Below are 18,132 nucleotides of genomic sequence, written 5' to 3'. Positions count from 1 at the left end.
GACCAATCAAGGAATTTGTTGATATAGAGTGACCCTTCCTAGAGGGGTCAGCTAAGACTTGCAGTAAGGTACAGCTGTATGGTAATTGTGTAGGTAATTGTGTCAGTTTTGTGAGAGAGAAACTGGGCTTGCTCCCTTTATTGAAGATTATTTCATCAAACCTGATAACTACTGTGGGATTGTCATATCTTTTGACCATAATTTTTTTCAGTGCTGCAATCCTCTGATACACTCCCATTTTTAAATGCCAAATTTAATGGGAAATAGCCTTCTTTATTCCGTTTACTGCTTTACCAGCTAACAGATACTTTCTTTTGCAAAGAATCTTGAATGCTGTTAAACCCTATTTATGACTTTAATAGCTTTGCATTAATGAAAAAAATCAGATACCCTATATATACCCACCTCAGGGGTTCAACTTGAAGATGTTCTATTGATGTGAAACAGAGTCAAATTGATTTCTACTAAAGATGAGAAAGTAGTTAAAAAAACTGCCTCTGGATAATAAAATTACTTGTTTTATCGCAAACATTCACTACAAACTTTATGAAGTTGCATATTGCCCATGTAAAATATAAAGATGCCCAAAGGTGTGTGCCTCTGAAAAAAACCCAACATTTTGACCAGTTTCATAAAATGTTCAAACTAGAAAGAACAACTGTCTGCATGGCTGATAAAATGTACACAATTGAATAGTACTGTTCTGCAATTTCCATTTTTCAACTTAATAGACCCAGTTCACCAAGATCTGGGCAGACTGCGGATGTTGAGTCCCTGAAGATGTATACCATTAAAGGAAACAGGAACCAGGAATGTGAGGGTAAACCACTATTGTTAAATGGCAGAGCTCAGGAGGTTGTTGATATCAAATGTAAATTCCTTGGCATTTAGAATATGACCCTAGGGAAGGCAGTAAACAAAATGTAAATTACAACAGACATTAAGTAAACTAGAAATGAGACGGGCCAAAATGGATTTGGAAGAATAGATAAAGGTCCAAATAGTAATGAAAAGTTCTTTAAGTATGGAAGTACTAAGAATGAAAGGACCTGCTGGATAATCTAGGAAGACAGATTAACTTTAAGGAAGATAAAATATTGCTGAGAAGCTAAATAATTTCTTTTATTAGCATTTACCATTGAATAGGATCAGGAAACAGGTACACCAGAACTGTTGTTTTCTAGCCATAAAGATTAAATCTTTTAGAGAAATAAGTTCTGAAACATATTGCTCATTTTAAGAGCAAAGAGCCCCCAGGCCTAGACAGTTACATCCAAGAATTCTAAAACTACTTAGGTCTGAATTGGCCAAGCTGCTAACACAAATTTGCAATCATTCACTCATTAAAAACATCCACTGTTTCAGAGGACTGACAGATAGTAAATGCTTAACCTATATTTTTTAAAAGGGCTTGGGGGCATACCTGAGAATTATAACTCAGTAAGCCTTATGATTCCCTATTAGATCCTGAGAATATCGCAACACACATTAAAGGCTGAGAAGATTGCCAGGGAAGGGGAGGATGCTGGACATTTTGTGGGGTGAGAATTCTTGCTGCTGAGTAGGTAACTATGAAAAAAAATAGAAACTGAAAGGATGAAGGAAACTTTTGTCACATCTCAAATTTTGTAGGTTCATAACTACCAAGTTTTTTAGTTAAAATTTCCATAGAACAGTTATTTTTCTCTGGAATACCAAGAGCTTAGACGCAGATCTTCAGTGGTAGCTGAATTCCTGTTTAGGTGCCAAGCTACCCTTGAAATGAATAGAAGCTTGTTGCCTAAACACTTCTGAAGATGTGAGCCATAATGTTAGCTCCAAATAACGTTAATAAAAATTGGATCAACACATGGGGCAGTGGATAACTTTATGTTTGGTAGTAATTTATACCTGGTATATATGAATTAAGATTGATTTTTTTGAAATACTCGTTGCATCCATTCCATTGTATCATCTGTATGAAAGAAACATGAGTCAGCTTTAAAACCATATTGCTAAAGTTTTGGCTGAAACAATTTAGTGAGTTTTTTAAAACTTCTTGTACCTTCAGCAAGCAAAAAAACCCTTGCAGACTCCTGAATTGTTTTTCATTCTTTATGGAGATGCAGGGAGACCAAAACATAACCTTTAGACCTGAATTCTCAGCTCAAATACCGTAAGTACAGATATGAACTGTAATTCTTAAAGGTTACATATTTTTATATTAACCAAGGGACTGGGAGCATAAAAATGGTCCCCTTTGATCTCTCCTTAAAGAGAAAGCATTTTTTTGCTCTCTAACAACCTGTCCTTTTTTCAATTCCAGTTTTATGAATAATAAAATATTAATATTTAATCTGGTTTACTTTTTGGTCAATAAGTTATTCCAGAATGACTTCACACAAGGTTCAGTGCTGTGTTATCAGTGACCAGTGCTACCATTCAGGTCTTAGTTAATTTAAGGGGGCTCTAGATAAACTCCAAGAGAAAAATCCATTGCTCTTTCTGCATAAATTAAGGAGCCAAAGATTTTGCATAAAAGAGACCCAAAATAATGATATGGAAGAAGGGATATTTTGACCAACAGACCCAGCCAAGAAAGCCTGACAGAAAAGAAGGGGTCCCAGGCTGCAGCAAATGAGGGAAGAAATAGTTTCTTCCTGGAAATTAAAGTATGTAATATCTTCTATTTTAGGAACAAAAGAACATCACCAACACTACTTAATGAAGCATCACATTACCTCTGGCAGTTACATTTTTACTATACAAAATCTTTAGGCTGTGAATTATATGGCTTCTGCAAGTTCACACGAGCTCCCTTCTTTGGACCAAAAAAAGCCACAGAACACACAGGAAACCAACCACAGTTATATGTTAAAACCTCTCCAAGTTTTCTTTCTTTCTTTCTTTCTTTCTTTCTTTCTTTCTTTCTTTCTTTCTTCTTCTCCTTTTGATGAAATGGTAAGAATGCCAGTGATATAACTTCCTGGATAAAAAGAGAGCAACAGACCCCAGAATTATGGCCTTAATTTGAACTCTGTGGATTCTATCAGGCTCTTTTGCAAATTACATAGTAGATCACAAGTTACCCCCATACGTGGTACTGGGGCATTGATCTTGTTTTTTCCAACAATAACATATAGCAATATCAAAACAATTCTGTTTCTGCTTTGCTGAAGAGTCAAAATATAAACAAGTAATCACTTCTTTCCCTCCGTCTCTCTCACTACCTCCTATTATTGGGATGAGCTTGTTCAATATCCACTATTCAGGGAGGACTTTTGTATATTGGCCTGCCTCCTTGATTACATGCAATGAGCATTAATTTCTGTGAGATATCTAAACCATTGTAGATGAGTCATTTGCAATAAAAAAGGAGGAAAAACACGAGGAAGGTAAAGCCTATGAGGAATATTATTTTGTTCTGTCAATATTCATTTTCTTAGTGCAAGTACCAGAGAACATTCTATTATGTACAGGTATCCTACTCCTAGAAATAGACCAGAAAAAAAAATCTCTCCATCATAATGAATTCTATATCATGTTTTAGTTTTAGGATTTTATTGAATTTGCAAACACACTAGACATCGCAAATACCGTGTTGAAATTTTATTTCAAGTACAGATCTAAAAAATAAACAGCAAAAAATACATCCAGTAAGGAAACAATTAAACTCAGTGAAGTGAGGTGGGAAAGAACAGTTCATGAATCATTGGGTATATCTTCAAACTAATAACTGCTAAGAAAAGTAAGAGGGAAAAAATTACCTTAAACTAGAAAAACTAAGCAGCAGAAAGCCTTGGTTCAGGAAAGTACTTACGCATGTTTTTATAAGCAACCTTAGTCAGAAAAGCATAAGCAACTGATTATTGTACATTTCTGACTCATTGTCTTAAAGCTTAAGTGCTTTCTTGAGCAGGGATGTTTTCAAAAGGAGGGGATGAAAAGAGGGAGAAACCGAACCGGGGAGGAGGACTACAGATGAACAAATCCTACTTGCTTTTATATGGACTAGCAGCCACAGCTGGATTCTGAATCCTTGCCCTTCCCTGACTGCTTGGGGTTAGGACCAGAAACTTTAGAATTTTCTTCAAGAATAAAAAAAGAATAGAGAAAAATAGCAGCCCACAGAAGTAAAATTCTTGTACAATAATAATGTCCTGATACCTGTATTTGTGTTATGAAAGAGTAAGAGAGGAGCAAAAAGAAGATGGTGACTCATCCAGATAGGTAGGATGCAAGGCTAAGTTATTAAATAATAAAATCCCTGGTAGCCTGACTTTCTGTTATTCTTATAATGAATCACCAGTTTATTTTTGAAAATGGAAAGTACCATTTCTGATTCTTAGAGAAGAGTATGGCAAAAGAAACACAGGCTAAGTACAGATGTTCAAAAAGCCTGAGGCCAAATCACTCATTTTACTCAATGCACTTTAGAATAGGTCAGAATCAAACAGAACAGGCGCATTCTGTTTTGGGGAGGGGAGGGGCTTGAAGCCTGCCTGCACTGGACAAAGCCAGCAGCTTGGGGGTGATCTCGCACACCTCCCAGTGTGCCCTGCGGGTTCCCTGGCCTGCCAAAGACTCCCAAATGCAATCAAATAGGTATGCCATCCCTGATTGGCTGCCTGGTGAAGGGGAGCAGTTCCCCCCCACCCCCTAACTTCTGCTCTGCCAGCAACAGAAATCACAGAGGTTGGAAGGAACCTCTGGGCCAGTCCTATGATGCCGTGAGGCTAGGATCCAGGCAGGGGAGCCTATCTGCTATGTACCTGCAGGGCTAAAGTGGGCACCAACATCTCCATGAGGCCATGGTGGGGACTGGGGGGCCTGTGTCTCATCTGGATCTGTGAGGGATTGGTTGTGGGGATGGTGCAGGGCAGGGTTGCTTGGGGCCAGGTTGGACACACACATGCAGATCTCTCCTGTGATCACAGACACACACCTCTCTCTCTCTGTCTCACTCACTCACTCAGTCACATGCACTCCCCCCAAGTCTCACTCCCTGCAGAGAGCCAGTGCCAGTGGCAATGGTGGCATCAGCTCTGCCACCCTCCCCTCCGTGCCATGGCCCCACTTGGGACCAGGCAAGAATTGCACACACACACACACACACACACACACACACACACACACACACACACACACACACACACACACACACACACACACACACACACACACACTTGCCCAAAGCCTCACTCCCTGCAGAGAGCCAGTAGCAGCAGCAGTGCCATGCCTAGGGCCACTGTATAATGATAGAAAAATACAGAGATACAGACACTCCCTTCCCCATCCCCTCTTCCTGCCTGTGATTTACAGCTTGGAGCAGCTGACTGAGCTGAATTCCCGTGCATCTCTATGCAAGTTGGGGGACCGTTAAGTCACCTGGGATGCTGGTGGAATGCAACCTATCTTGACTTGTGATGGGATCTTCGATGGATGGGATCTTCAATGAATGTTTGATAAAGCACTCTAATGTAAAGCACTTTAGTCTGATAGCACATCTATCCAGTGTTAACTTAGAGCAGGATTCATCATTTTTAAAGTGCTCTATGTGCCGTAAATGTCTACTCAGTTATGGTTGTAGAGCACGTTCTGCATGTTTATTGCATGGAAAGTGTAACATCTGTACCTAGCCAACGTTGCTAGAAACTTATAGAAAATCTTTGGGTGTGTGTAGATGAAATGGATGAGATGGAGGATGGGAGTCACCTCCAAGGAGGATTATTCTGCACTGGTCTGGTCCTGCAGGGAGCATACCAGGAAAGCCAAGGCTGCAACTGAACTCCCACTAGCTTTGAGCATCAAGGACAATAAAAAGTCCTTTTTCAGATATGTGGGGAGCCGGAGGAAATGCAGGGGCAACACTGGACCCCTGCTGAACCAGATGGGGCAACTGACAACTGACACCCAGGAAAAATTAAATAGGTACTTTGCGTCGGTCTTTCATCAGCCCCATGGGATGCCCATGCCCGCTACAGGACAGGGAAGTCCGGGTGAGGGTGATCCCCTGCCCTCCATTAATGCTGACTTCGTGAAGGAACATCTTGAGAAGCTGGATACCTTCAAGTCAGCCGGCCCTGACAATCTTCACCCCAGGGTACTCAAGGAGCTGGCGAGCATCATAGCCCAGCCTGTAGCGCGGATCTTTGAAAACTCTTGGCGCTCTGGTGTAGTGCCCGAAGACTGGAAGAAGGCCAATGTGGTGCCTATCTTCAAGAAAGGGAGGAAAGTGGATCCGGCTAACTATAGGCCCATCAGCCTGACTTCTGTCCCGGGGAAGATCTTAGAAAAGTTTATTAAAGAGGCCATCCTTAATGGACTGGCCGACACCAACATCTTAAGGGATAGCCAGCACGAGTTTGTTGCGGGTAGGTCTTGCTTGACCAATCTCATTTCCTTCTACGACCAGGTGACCTATCACCTGGACAAGGGAGAAGAGATTGATGTCATATATCTTGACTTCAAAAAAGCCTTCGATCTGGTGTCCCATGATCACCTCTTGGAGAAACTGGCCAATTGTCACCTTGGGTCCTCCACAATCCACTGGCTGGAAAATTGGCTCCGTGGTCGGACCCAGAGGGTAGTAATTGATGGAAGTCACTCATTGTGGTGTCCTGTGACCAGTGGGGTCCCCCAAGGCTCTGTTATTGGACCCATACTGTTCAACTTCTTCATTAATGATGTGGACACTGGAGTCAGAAGCGGACTGGCCAAGTTCGTCAATGACACCAAACTTTGGGGCAAAGCATCCACACCAGAAGACATGCAGGTGATCCAGGCTGACCCGGACAGGCTCAGCAAGTGGGCGGACGAGAATCTGATGGTGTTCAACGCCGATAAATGCAAGGTTCTCCACCTTGGGAAGAAAAACCCACAGCATCCTTATAGCCTCGGCAGTGCTATGTTGGCTAGCACTATGGAAGAAAGAGACTTGGGGGTCATCATTGACCACAGGATGAACATGAGCCTGCAGTGCGATGCTGAGGCTAGTAAAGCGACCAAAATGCTGGCTTGCATCCATAGATGCTTCTCAAGCAAATCCCGGGACGTCATTTTCCCCTTGTACTCGGCCTTAGTGAGGCCGCAGCTGGAGTACTGTGTCCAGTTTTGGGCTCCACAATTCAAAAAGGATGTGGAGAAGCTTGAGAGAGTCCAGAGAAGAGCCACGCGCATGATTAGAGGTCAGGGAAGCAGACCCTACGATGACAGGCTAGAGCCCTGGGGCTCTTTAGCCTGGAAAAGTGCAGGCTCAGGGGTGATCTGATGGCCATCTACAAGTTTATCAGGGGTGACCACCAGTATCTGGGGGAACGTTTGTTCACCAGAGCGCCCCAAGGGATGACGAGGTCGAATGGTCATAAACTACTACAAGACCGTTTCAGGCTGGACATAAGGAAGACTTTCTTTACTGTCCGAGCCCCCAAGGTCTGGAACAGCCTGCCACCGGAGGTGGTTCAAGCGCCTTCATTGAACACCTTCAAGACGAAACTGGATGCTTATCTTGCTGGGATCCTATGACCCCAGCTGACTTCCTGCCCTTTGGGCAAGGGACCGGTCTCAATGATCTTCTGAGGTCCCTTCCAGCCCTAATGTCTATGAAATCTATGAAATGGGGGCCCTAAATTGAAATGGTGGGATTTTAAAAACACCACTTCAATTTAGGGCCCTTTAAATCCCCATGACATGAACACGCCCGAACTTACCTGCCTCTCTGGCAGTGGGGAGGGGAGGGCAAGCTGCCAGCAGGTCGAGTGGTCCCTGGGCTGCAGGGGGAGGAGCTGGTGCTTCCCTCCGCGGCAGCAGTGGTCCCCCCAGGCAGCACCCACCTGCAGGCACCCAGCTCAGGCAGTCCCGTGGGGGACTGCAGCCACAGAGGGAAGCACCAGACCCCGGTGCAGCTCAGGCAGGCAGGCAGGCTCGGGGAGGGGGGGAGATCAGGCTTGCCACTTTTTTTTTTTTTTCTGGAGTGGAGCCTGCCTTCCCAGGCTGCTGCCAGACTGCCTGCATGGGCTTCCTGCAGAACCCCTGAGCTGCACAGAGCCAAGTGCTTCACTCCATTGCTGTAGGGCAGCAAACTAAAACTTCTCCTTGGAATTTTAGTTTGCTGCACCCCAATTCATTTAAGGCGCATTATGTCACCAAATTTGCTACAGTGGCTGAAATTACTGCGCAATACACTGCCGACGCATGCAAACACAACACCAGTGAAAAAGAATTTAATCCATTTTAAAGTGTCTTGCACACATGCCCCTTGTTTCATCTACACATGGTTTTTATTTCTCAAATCATATACCACAGATACCACAGTATTTAAATTAGACCACATAGTTCAAGGTCAATAACAAAGAGTGCTACAGAAGTCTGAGTTTGGGAATATTTGATTCAGGATCTGACAGAATTAAAGCGGCAAGTTTGAAAAGTCCTGCTTTAATATAATGTGAGAGGGGCAGTGGAAGCCCCTCTAGGGTGCCCCGGACCCCCGCCCCATGAGCCCTGATACTTACTGCAGGGATTTAAACAAGCAGCAGCTGGAAAGAAGCGTGGATGCAAGCTCCACGATTCCGGAGCTGCCTGCAACTGCGGATCAGCCAGGGACAGGGGCAGAGCCTTGAAGAGATGCGGGCTGCTCAAAAAGCAGCTGGGAGAACAGCTGAGTGGCTGGCAGAGAGAGAGCAGGAAGCTGGCAAGGAGATGACTGCTGCAGGGAGGAGGATCACCAGCCTGTAGACAGGAGAAGAGGAGGAGAGCAGCAACCAGAGGTCTCTGTCAGAGCAAGGAGGAAGCCCAAGCCCGAAGAGCCAAGGGATGTCCAGGAGCGATGCTGCATCCCCACCAAGAAGCTCAGGTATGATGGCAGGAAGTGGCAGCAGGGAGCTGCTGGCCTACACAAGCAGCTCGGTGGGTAGGCAAGAGCAGCATGGTGGGGGAACCGCATGCCCCACCAGCCCAGGAATAATGACCAGAGAGTGACCCCAGGTCAGCCGGGATTCCAAGGCGGTCAAACCGGGGAGACAGATCAGGGTGGGGAGCGGGGTGGCTGCCCGCCCCCATAATCACTAGGAGCGGAAGGACAAGTGAGTCCCCTTCCTTTCCTGTTATTTCCGTTATTGGAGCAAACAAGAGGCACTGGGAGACAGGATCCCAAGAGTCCGTCGGTGGAGGTTGGAGGTTTATTTCTGTTGGGGCGGATTTATGTGTCCCCGCCGGCCTGAAGCCAAGGAACCGGCTGTAGGGAAGGCTGAGCTGGCATGGAAGGCTCGATCTGTTCTGAGGTGGGCAACCTGGGTGAGAGGAGAGATCATCCAGGAGAAGACCTGCAAAGTGTGGTGTTCGTCCAGACCGTGGATGTGGTAAGGATGGGGTAAAGATCCCATTAAGGAAGAGGTTTGGAGCCCCACGAAGAAAGTACTGGGATCGAGACCTCTTCGCTTGTGGACACCACCTGAAGGGGACTGCCTCCCCAGTAAAAAACATCTAAGACATGGCAGGCGAGTAGGAGCAGCACCCATAGGTGGCACCTGAGCCTAAGTCTCATCCTGACATCACTTGGGGGCAAGGCGCCTATCAAGAAGGTGCCAAAGCCCTACAACACCTACAGGCAACATATAAGTATACTGAATATAAGTTAAACTTCCAATGTGCCCCTTACAAGGGCATAACCTAATGAGAAAAATAACATAGCAGTTACAAAAGTCTAGCTTTCCTGATCCTGAATTAAAAACCAAGGACATGGGTCAAACATAAAATAGAAACTTTTTCAAGAAATGTGGTTTAGAAATCATGGGCACACACTATAGAGTAAGGAGGGCTCAATTGCCAAAGGATGTCTTTGATACCTAGTTGGCTAAACTAAAGTTAGTAAAAGGAGTTGTGTAGCACCATATTGATATAAGAATAGTTAAAAGTTACATTGTCTAGAACTCCATCTTTTCATGATTTTAAGGTCACAAAGGGACCATTGTGATCATCTAGTATGTTTGCTCTGATCTTTGTTTTGCTTTTCAGAAAGAATATAGGAAAAAATTGTGTCAGTTAGACAGGTCAGGTTGACTCTAAGTGAGGGTTATTGTCATTTTTGACTGTAAAATAGTATGATGAAAACTGTAATGGCTTTAGTCATGCAAGTTGATCCACTGAGGTCACTACTTCTAATTGTGCAAGGAAGGCAAGCAAGATTTGATCCTGTATCTAGATGAGAAATTACCTTAAAAAGTATAACAACTTATCTGTAAAGTGCTTTTCATTTATTTTGTCCTATGTAAATAGTCAGGACTAAATATGAATGCAAACAGATTGTTCTGTATTTCTCTTGTTGTGCCTGCTATACTATAAGTTCAATGGTAAAAGATCTGATTAAAAAACAGAAAGATTGAAGGTAAAAAACACTGATAATATTCATATTTGTTCTTGTAGGAAGGAACTGTCTTGTTATATGTGTATGAATGGCCATAACATCAATATAATTTATAATACAAATTTTGACTAAATGCAAAAGGCATGATAATCCAGTAAAAAAATATTTTTGGGTTTCCACATAGAAGCTCAGATTTTCTATTCTTATAAACACTATGATGTCTTGACATCTCAAGAGCAAATTTTTACCAACCCCTGTGATGTTTTCATCATGTAAAATAAAGGTTAAAAGCAGTGGTAAGTAAACATCAGTGAAATGCAGCACAAAATTAAGAGAGGAAGAAGTATATTTCGTGCTGGAGCTATATTAGAACACATTAGAACCTGGTCAGACTCCAATAGGATGTGCTACAGAAAGAGTCCCTGCTTCTAGGTTTTGTTCTTGTTTTTGAGTTGCTGTCCCTTTCTCATGGTGTCCCTGCAGCAAAAAACCTTTCTTAGCTACTCTCTTATTATGGCAGGCAGTACTAATTGCCTTTGTGTCAGTAGGACCCTAAGACTTTAATAGGTCTCTTCCTTATCTTTAGGACTCTCTGTCCATTCATGCTCCCGTACATTAGCACACAGCATGTAAGTTACTGTGGCAAAACTTAAGAAAAAAACTTAACTTAAAAAAAAACTTAAATGGAGATAGGCAAACCAGATCCAAAGCACAAGGAAACTGTTGAGTACATTTATTTGGACCCAGTGGTAAGGCAGGCTGAGTGGAGACCAACTCATAAAAACAAACCAGTCTCTATGTCCTCAGTGGAAGAAGCAGATACAGCAGTGTGGGGGAGGGATTATTTTAAAAGCATCATATGCCGTCCTTCCCCATAACACTTCAATTTGCATTTTGTTTTCCTTTTCCACCACATGGAGGTATGTGAGAGAGTGTCCATAAAGCAACTTCAGAGCCATAGGATACAAACTTAGCTTTGAATATTGGGATATATTTCCCTTTTGCAGAGGTAGGCCTTGGAGGGATTGTGCCTCAGAGTGTTAATTCATCCTGTGCTCTCTGGGGAAAAGTAAATGAAGCCATTAAAGTGTCTTACTTGCTTTCCCCTGTGCCAAGCAGGCACCACAAGCAACTCTGCACATACAGCTAAGTCTCTAGCTACTTTCTTACCTTCCACATCGCTCCATGCGTCAGACTTTTTGAAGCATGACCCTCTCCCACAATTAATTTTGATGGGTTATGAAAAATTAGAATTTAATTAAACCTATTATGGTCCACAATGAATTAATGCCAGTCATGTACTCTGGAGTAGAGGGCAATGTCTTTTTTGGAGGCATGGAGGGGAGAGGAGGAGATTACAGCAGGGTGAAGTAGGAAACATTTTTTAGGCAGTTTCTTGTTTGATTCATTATATAATTTTTATAGTCTAAAATAATAATTTATAACATATTATAATATATAATTATATATGATTTATTTTTAATGTGGGGGCTTACTGTAGTTTCTAGGAGGTTGCAGATACCTGGAGTAGCCTTTTGAGAAACTGATTAGTGGGCAGAATGCAGGTGAGACAACCAACTGAAAGTGTATGTTAAATGTACTTAAGCATATGGTTTAGCAGTTTATATATGTAAATACATCAATGCACATACATAAGTTTGTATTATCTTTATGGCTATTTCCCAATGGAGAGTTCTGTATGTATGAGTTGCTATTTCTTTCTCTCTCACTCACTCCCCCCCACACACAGAGACAGGAAGTTTTCAGTTGTAGGCAATATTACTGCTGCAGACTGTAGAGTCTTCAGCTATTCAGAATTTGCAAACATTTGTTCTCAAAATGTACCTGTCTCTCAGGAATTAGTACTGCAATGCAACAGAATTCCAGAAAAGCTGGACATCTCTGTGCACATTATGTATTACACATCTTCCTGTACGCTGCATTGTTCATGGAGGATAACTACCAACTACCATATGTATGCATTAAAATGTTGATTTAAGCTTCCTTTAGTATTATATTTATCAAGTTTTCTGTAATCTAATGCAGGCAGCAGGTTTTCTCCCCCTGCTTTGCAGGGAAAACTTTGTGTGGGAGTGAATTGATTGCTACAGTAGATATTTCAATTTTTGTTTCCTTTGATTTTCTTGTCATTTAATATGGTAAGCCCTTACCACCTAAACCTGCAAGCCTCACTTTATTTACAGCATTTCAATATGAAACAGCCAGGGAAAAGGACAAAACCTGCATCTGGTGCAGCATTATTAATGTATAACTGTCATATAGAAATGAGACTAGAATGCTGTTGATATAATTTTAGCAGAATACACATAGCTGCTAAATGGAGACATAAATTACATCCAGCGTTTATATTGTGACTTGATGCTATTACAAAAGACAATATAAATTTTACTCTCTAACCATGCTAGCAACTATCCTCAATAAAGATCTAGCTTTGTGTGCTGATTCTTCTACAAAATAAGACTACAGTAATTAGAGCATTACCCAAGTGACAGCTAAAATTCTCGGGATTTCCTCAGTCCTGCAGAGGAGGTAGGATTCAGTTTCCTTTTTTAATCTATCAGTCAAAACAAAAGGAAAAAAGAGAGCATTTCTGCTATTCAGGAAGAACCTTTTACATAAGAAACTTTCTTGTTATTATTGACATTTATAGAAAGATTTGCCATAGTATTCCTGCCACAGACCCTTTCTAGCTGCAGAGCTTTCGAGAATGACATATATTAACCCTTTTGTCTATAAAAATATATATTAGCATTAGTTCTACAGGTCTTGCTCCCAAATAATTTGTAGCTTGAAAAAAAAATAAAAATCAGAGTTCTGTGTAGAACAGCTGCGGTTGTTGAGTTGAATTGTGCTTCCTTTGCACTATCCTAATTCCCCCATTTGAAAGGCACCACCTGTCAGACAAATGACTGTAAAGCATTTTATAACCTCTGCTGTTGTGGCCCTCATTTAAGTTAATGGCCTACTATGAATAGGTGCTGGAGTCTTGCAGCTCCCACTGACTTCACTGGTAACTCTGGGAGCTCAGAACCTCTTCAAATTAGGCCGGGAATGCTTATTTTTGGTGCGCTTTTGTTTGAGGATGCCAAACTTTTTGGCACAGGAGGGCTTGGCTCTCTTTTCCTCTCATTGAAACTAACTGCTTAACAAGCTTTACAGCTTGAGTTTGTAACCTCTCCAGCGAAGGGACTGCCTTGTCTTGCACAGTGCCAATCATTTAGTTGTTTTTAAATAATGAATGAGAATAAATAATGACCTTTTCCAGTCTCGTTCAAGCACAATACTTAATCATCCTACGGTAGCAGAGATCACAGGTAATAGTTTGTAAGAGAGTAGAAATCATCAACAAGCAAACGACTCTCAACAACAGTAATAAATTGGGTCCAGTTACAGTTTAAATGAAAAGCAGTTTAGAAGATACAACCAGAACCTTGAATCCAACCCCCTGCACCTCTTAGAACTATGGAAAGAGTGATGAGTGAAGGGCAGCAAATTCAGTGCTGTCATCATAATTCATGAACAGCTTCCACCAAAACAGAACTGCAGCTTTTTACTTTGAGCAGCAGTAACCTGAGCCTGATTCACTAAGGCATCTGCAGGGTTTCCAAACCCAAGTCCAAATTTATGTTCTGAAAAATTTCTATTCATCTGTTCTCTAAACCTAGAAGTACCTAAAGTCCGCCAAGTTCAGATGCTCTTAATTTTTCAGTATTAAATGTTACTGAAGTACCTAAAATTCTGCTTTCAGGTATGCCTAGAAGTGTATCAGTCTGGACTGCTGAGTGGCACCTTTCTCATGTCTAACCTCTGCTTGGATTTACAAACAAGGCATTCCTTCACTATCCTTACCTGAGCAACCCAACCTTCTTTCTGTTCTCAGAATGGATCTAGTAGGACAGGATCCACAAATAATGCAGCAGCAACCGTTACCAAATTTTGGAATGTTTTGGAAGGGTGATACCTCTATGTCATCTATAGCTCAGTAGATAGAACACACACCCAGATGTGGGAGACCTGGGCTAAATACTCTCCTTGGTCTAGATAATGTCCTGACCAGTAGGCTATTCAGGGAAGTGTGAGGGATGCTCCTACACCCTTTTGTTGAAGATGCTCAACATTACATAGAATAAAGGTTCAATGGAGAGTCATTGGAACAGACCTCTCTGTCCTGCCAAGTGAATGCCCTAGCCCAGGGGTAAGGAGTTTTAGTGAGCTGCTGTAAGCCAGGAGAGAGGATGAGGGGGTGCTGACCTGGCCCAGTACAGGGGGAGGGGGACAATTGATCCTATATAGCCCCAGGCCCCTCCTACCTACCTCTGGAAGCACTGGACTGAGCAGACAGGCAGGGTCTCCATGGAGACTGGTCCAGGACCCCAATGGGCAGGGCACACTTGGCTAGGCAGATGAGATGGGGCCACAGGCAGGCAGGGAGCTGAGCCTGAGAATGGGATGGGTAGGTGCAGCTGGGATCACAGGGCAGTGATAGCACAGGGCTGGGGCTCAGGGCAAAGCCACAATCTGCTCCTGGCCCATCCTTGCAGTAGGCACTGGTTCCACAGTCAGGGACATGTAGGGTGTGGATCGCAGTTCTACCCCAGGTCCCAGCCCTATACTTTCACTGCTCTGTGATCCCGGTCCTGGTCCTGCTCACCCATCTCACTCCCGGACACTGCTCCCCACCTGCCTATGGCCCCATCCCATTCACCCAGCCAAGCACACCCTGCCTGAGGAGATACCAGGCCAGTCTCCACGGAGTCCCTACCCGCTCCATCCAGCACCCCTGGCAGTGGTGTGGAGCAGGTGGGCCAGTGTGCCCAGCAAGTGAAGGCGGGACCAGCGGCAGAGATATTAGCAGTGGCATCCAGGTAGAGTGAGTCACTGTGGTGGGTGCTGCCAGAAAGCTGAGTTCAGCCACCACGCCGCCTCCACCCCACCACACACCCAAGAGTGGTGGGACCAGCTGCATGCAACATGGCCCAGGCTGCCCCCAGCACCTGGGCAGGGTGAGGGAAAGGGACCCACCATGGGCTGGATACAGCCCAGGGGCCATATTTTGCCCATTCCCACCCTAACCACTAAACTGTAGATTCATGCTTTCTGTCACTTGCTCTCTCCAACCCAACGTCAGATTGGGCACAATGGCAGTTTTAGGAGCAGGACTATAGACTAGTCTATAGCTTAGTCATTAGAGCACTGCCTTGGGAGACAGGAGAGGTAGGTGCACAGCTCCACAACACAGGAGGGAAACAAATGTTTCCTACATCTTGTGGGAGTGCTTTAGCTATTAAGCTATTAGTAGTCACAATAAAAAAAGAATGGAGAGACTTCTGCTTTGTTTCTAAAAGAAAGTGCATAAGAGACCACCTTCAAAAAAGTGTTCATGAGTGTCAATTGCAAATAAAGGGAGGCATTTCCCTATATATGTGCCTAAGCCCAAGAACAGGTTAGGACTTGAGAGACTTCATTATGCTCAGGATTTGGTACCACCCAGTGTATATACTCGGTATGCTGGCTCTATACTCAGTCTGCTGGTTTTTTGTAAATCCTAATCTGAAGTGCCTAACTCTCCTCAGACAGAGGGAGAGCCTAACAGAGGTTTGCAAATCATACCACAAGGGCCACCAAACTAAAAGTTAAGCATTGCAATATGTAGTTTTGCAGCACCTAAGTCCTTTTGTGGATCTATTCCAGTACTTATCAGCCTTTTTTGGACTCAAGGCACCCCACAACAGACTCACGGCACCCCACAATGGACTCAAGGCACTCCTCCATAACTTGCAAATTGAGCAGGACCCAATTTCAAAAATTACTTTCTATATTATAGCGCTTACCTCCTTATACAAGGGCTGGGCTATAGGAGTGGGGCATTGTTTAAGTAGGGATAAGCCGAACTAGACACTGGCACCCTGGCTGAGAACCAATGATCTAGCCTCTGCTGCTACTCCTACTGAAATCTGTAACAACATTCCCAGTGACTTGCATTGTGAAGGATAAGACACTAAGTGCTCCACCTTTCAGTGCAAGGCAAGCTGTACATAAGTAAATATACTGAAGGAACCTCCTTTCTTGAAATCTCAGGGATCACTGTCTAGAAACCCACCATTATGGAGAATTCCACAGTTTCAAGTAGATGTAGTTTTATTAGCTAGGCATAATAAATGGAAGTAGAACAGTGGAATAATGACCGAGGCCTCAATTCTTCAAACATGGAGACAGAACACTGCAACCATATGGAACACAATTAAAGTCAGCAGGACTCTGCTCTGACAGAGTAGTCAGCCCACATGTTACTCCTTGTGGGACTAGAGACTATGCTGGAAAATGAGGGAGGGAAAAATAGGATAATTTCTTTAAAAAGGCCACGTGAAAGAGATTCAATGAAAAGTTATTTATTCAATTTAGCTTAGCTAAATGGAACACACTTGGACACTGGCAAGCAAAACAACCCATTCACTATATATTAACTAACACAAAGGAATAATAAAATAAACAATGCTATCCTCCCAACATTACCTACATGTTGATAAATGGGAGAGGGCCATTGTCACGAATATAATAGGGACATTCAGACATTCTTTAAAGGACTACTACAGACCAAAATCCAAATGCTACCTCGCAACTATGGGACCTAGCCATAAAGAGTTAAAAGAAAGAATTTGTACCCATGGATTAAACCTTAATTATAATCTGATAAATGTTAATCAGATATTGGAAATAACAGGCAGAAATGTTGCCATTAGGATGTCAAAAGCATTTTGAAATAACTGCAATATTGGCAGTTTCATTCATGGTAGTGAAAGTGTCATCTGAATCAGATCCCTCATTTCTAATAGTCTGCCTACACTATCTCATCCCCAAAATTCACTCTTACCTTGACTCTGGCTCTGTAGAATTATTGTAGAATTACTACTACCTTATTAACATCTTGATCATTCCCTGCGTGACTATTACAACCCTTTCTTGTAAGATCTCCTAGAATCCTTACTTTCTAAATGTCAGGAGGTCTTGACTGCTACCTCATACCAGGAAGTAGGATCCTCCTTTGTCACCTTGGTTTCTCATTCATCTGTGAATCCAATTTGAAAATCTTTTTTGCCTTTTGTAAGTGTTCACCCTAGTATAGCTTTCTCACCTCAAGACCACCCACACAACTCTAGAACTCATTTGCTTCACTACTTCCTTCTGAGCCTTCTTTTCAGCTCTTCAGTTTGGGGATTATTTTTTATACTTTTGTTGTCCCCTCCACCTGCTGCTCTTTCCCCTCCAAATTGCTTTTTACATTTTGATTTTTCACCTTAAACCTCCCTTTTCCTTTTTAAGTTTACACTATCTGGAAATAGTCTATGGTACCATACATTAAGTATGTAAAAAGTAAATGTTATGTTATCTATACCCCTATTATTGGCTAATGTAATAAATCAGGGTTTAAGTCCCAACAACTACCCCAAGATATTTTTTCCTGTGAGGGGCAGAAAAGAAGTTCTCCTGACCAGGACTGTACATGTATCAGTTCAACAGAAGTAGTTTAACATAAACAGATACTGACACTAAACCACTTCAATGCTGTTGGCTTTTGGGGAGACCAAACAAACAAATCAAGTTAGACAAATAAGCTTCTCATACCCTACAGAGACTCCTCTCTAACCATTTTTCTGAGAAGAGGCCTGTCCAATTGTAAGCCCCTTGAAATCAGAATGAGGCCCAGCTGTCCTAATTGCCTAATCAGGCCTCATTAGAAAAATCAGTTGCCTTATCCAAACCTCCTGGCACTA

The 18,132-nt window shown here is 42.9% G+C and overlaps 1 long non-coding RNA gene across 2 annotated transcripts in view; it reads right to left on the bottom strand.

Moving 5' to 3' along the window:
• Window positions 1-396: 396 nt before the first annotated feature.
• LOC132249465 (uncharacterized) overlaps window positions 397-18,132 on the bottom strand; it is a 40,225-nt gene continuing 22,489 nt past the window's right edge. The window contains exons 5-6 of one of the 2 annotated variants that reach the window (XR_009460940.1): window positions 12,842-12,914; window positions 397-2,965 (exon numbers count right to left, since the gene is read on the bottom strand). This is a non-coding gene — a long non-coding RNA (uncharacterized LOC132249465). The remainder of the gene's footprint in view (window positions 2,966-12,841; window positions 12,915-18,132) is intronic. The other variant, XR_009460941.1, reaches the window with a different exon arrangement.

This window comes from Alligator mississippiensis, chromosome 3 (genome assembly GCF_030867095.1).
Source record: "Alligator mississippiensis isolate rAllMis1 chromosome 3, rAllMis1, whole genome shotgun sequence".
Lineage (NCBI taxonomy): Eukaryota > Metazoa > Chordata > Crocodylia > Alligatoridae > Alligator > Alligator mississippiensis.
This window is presented reverse-complemented; position numbering and strand designations above follow the sequence as displayed.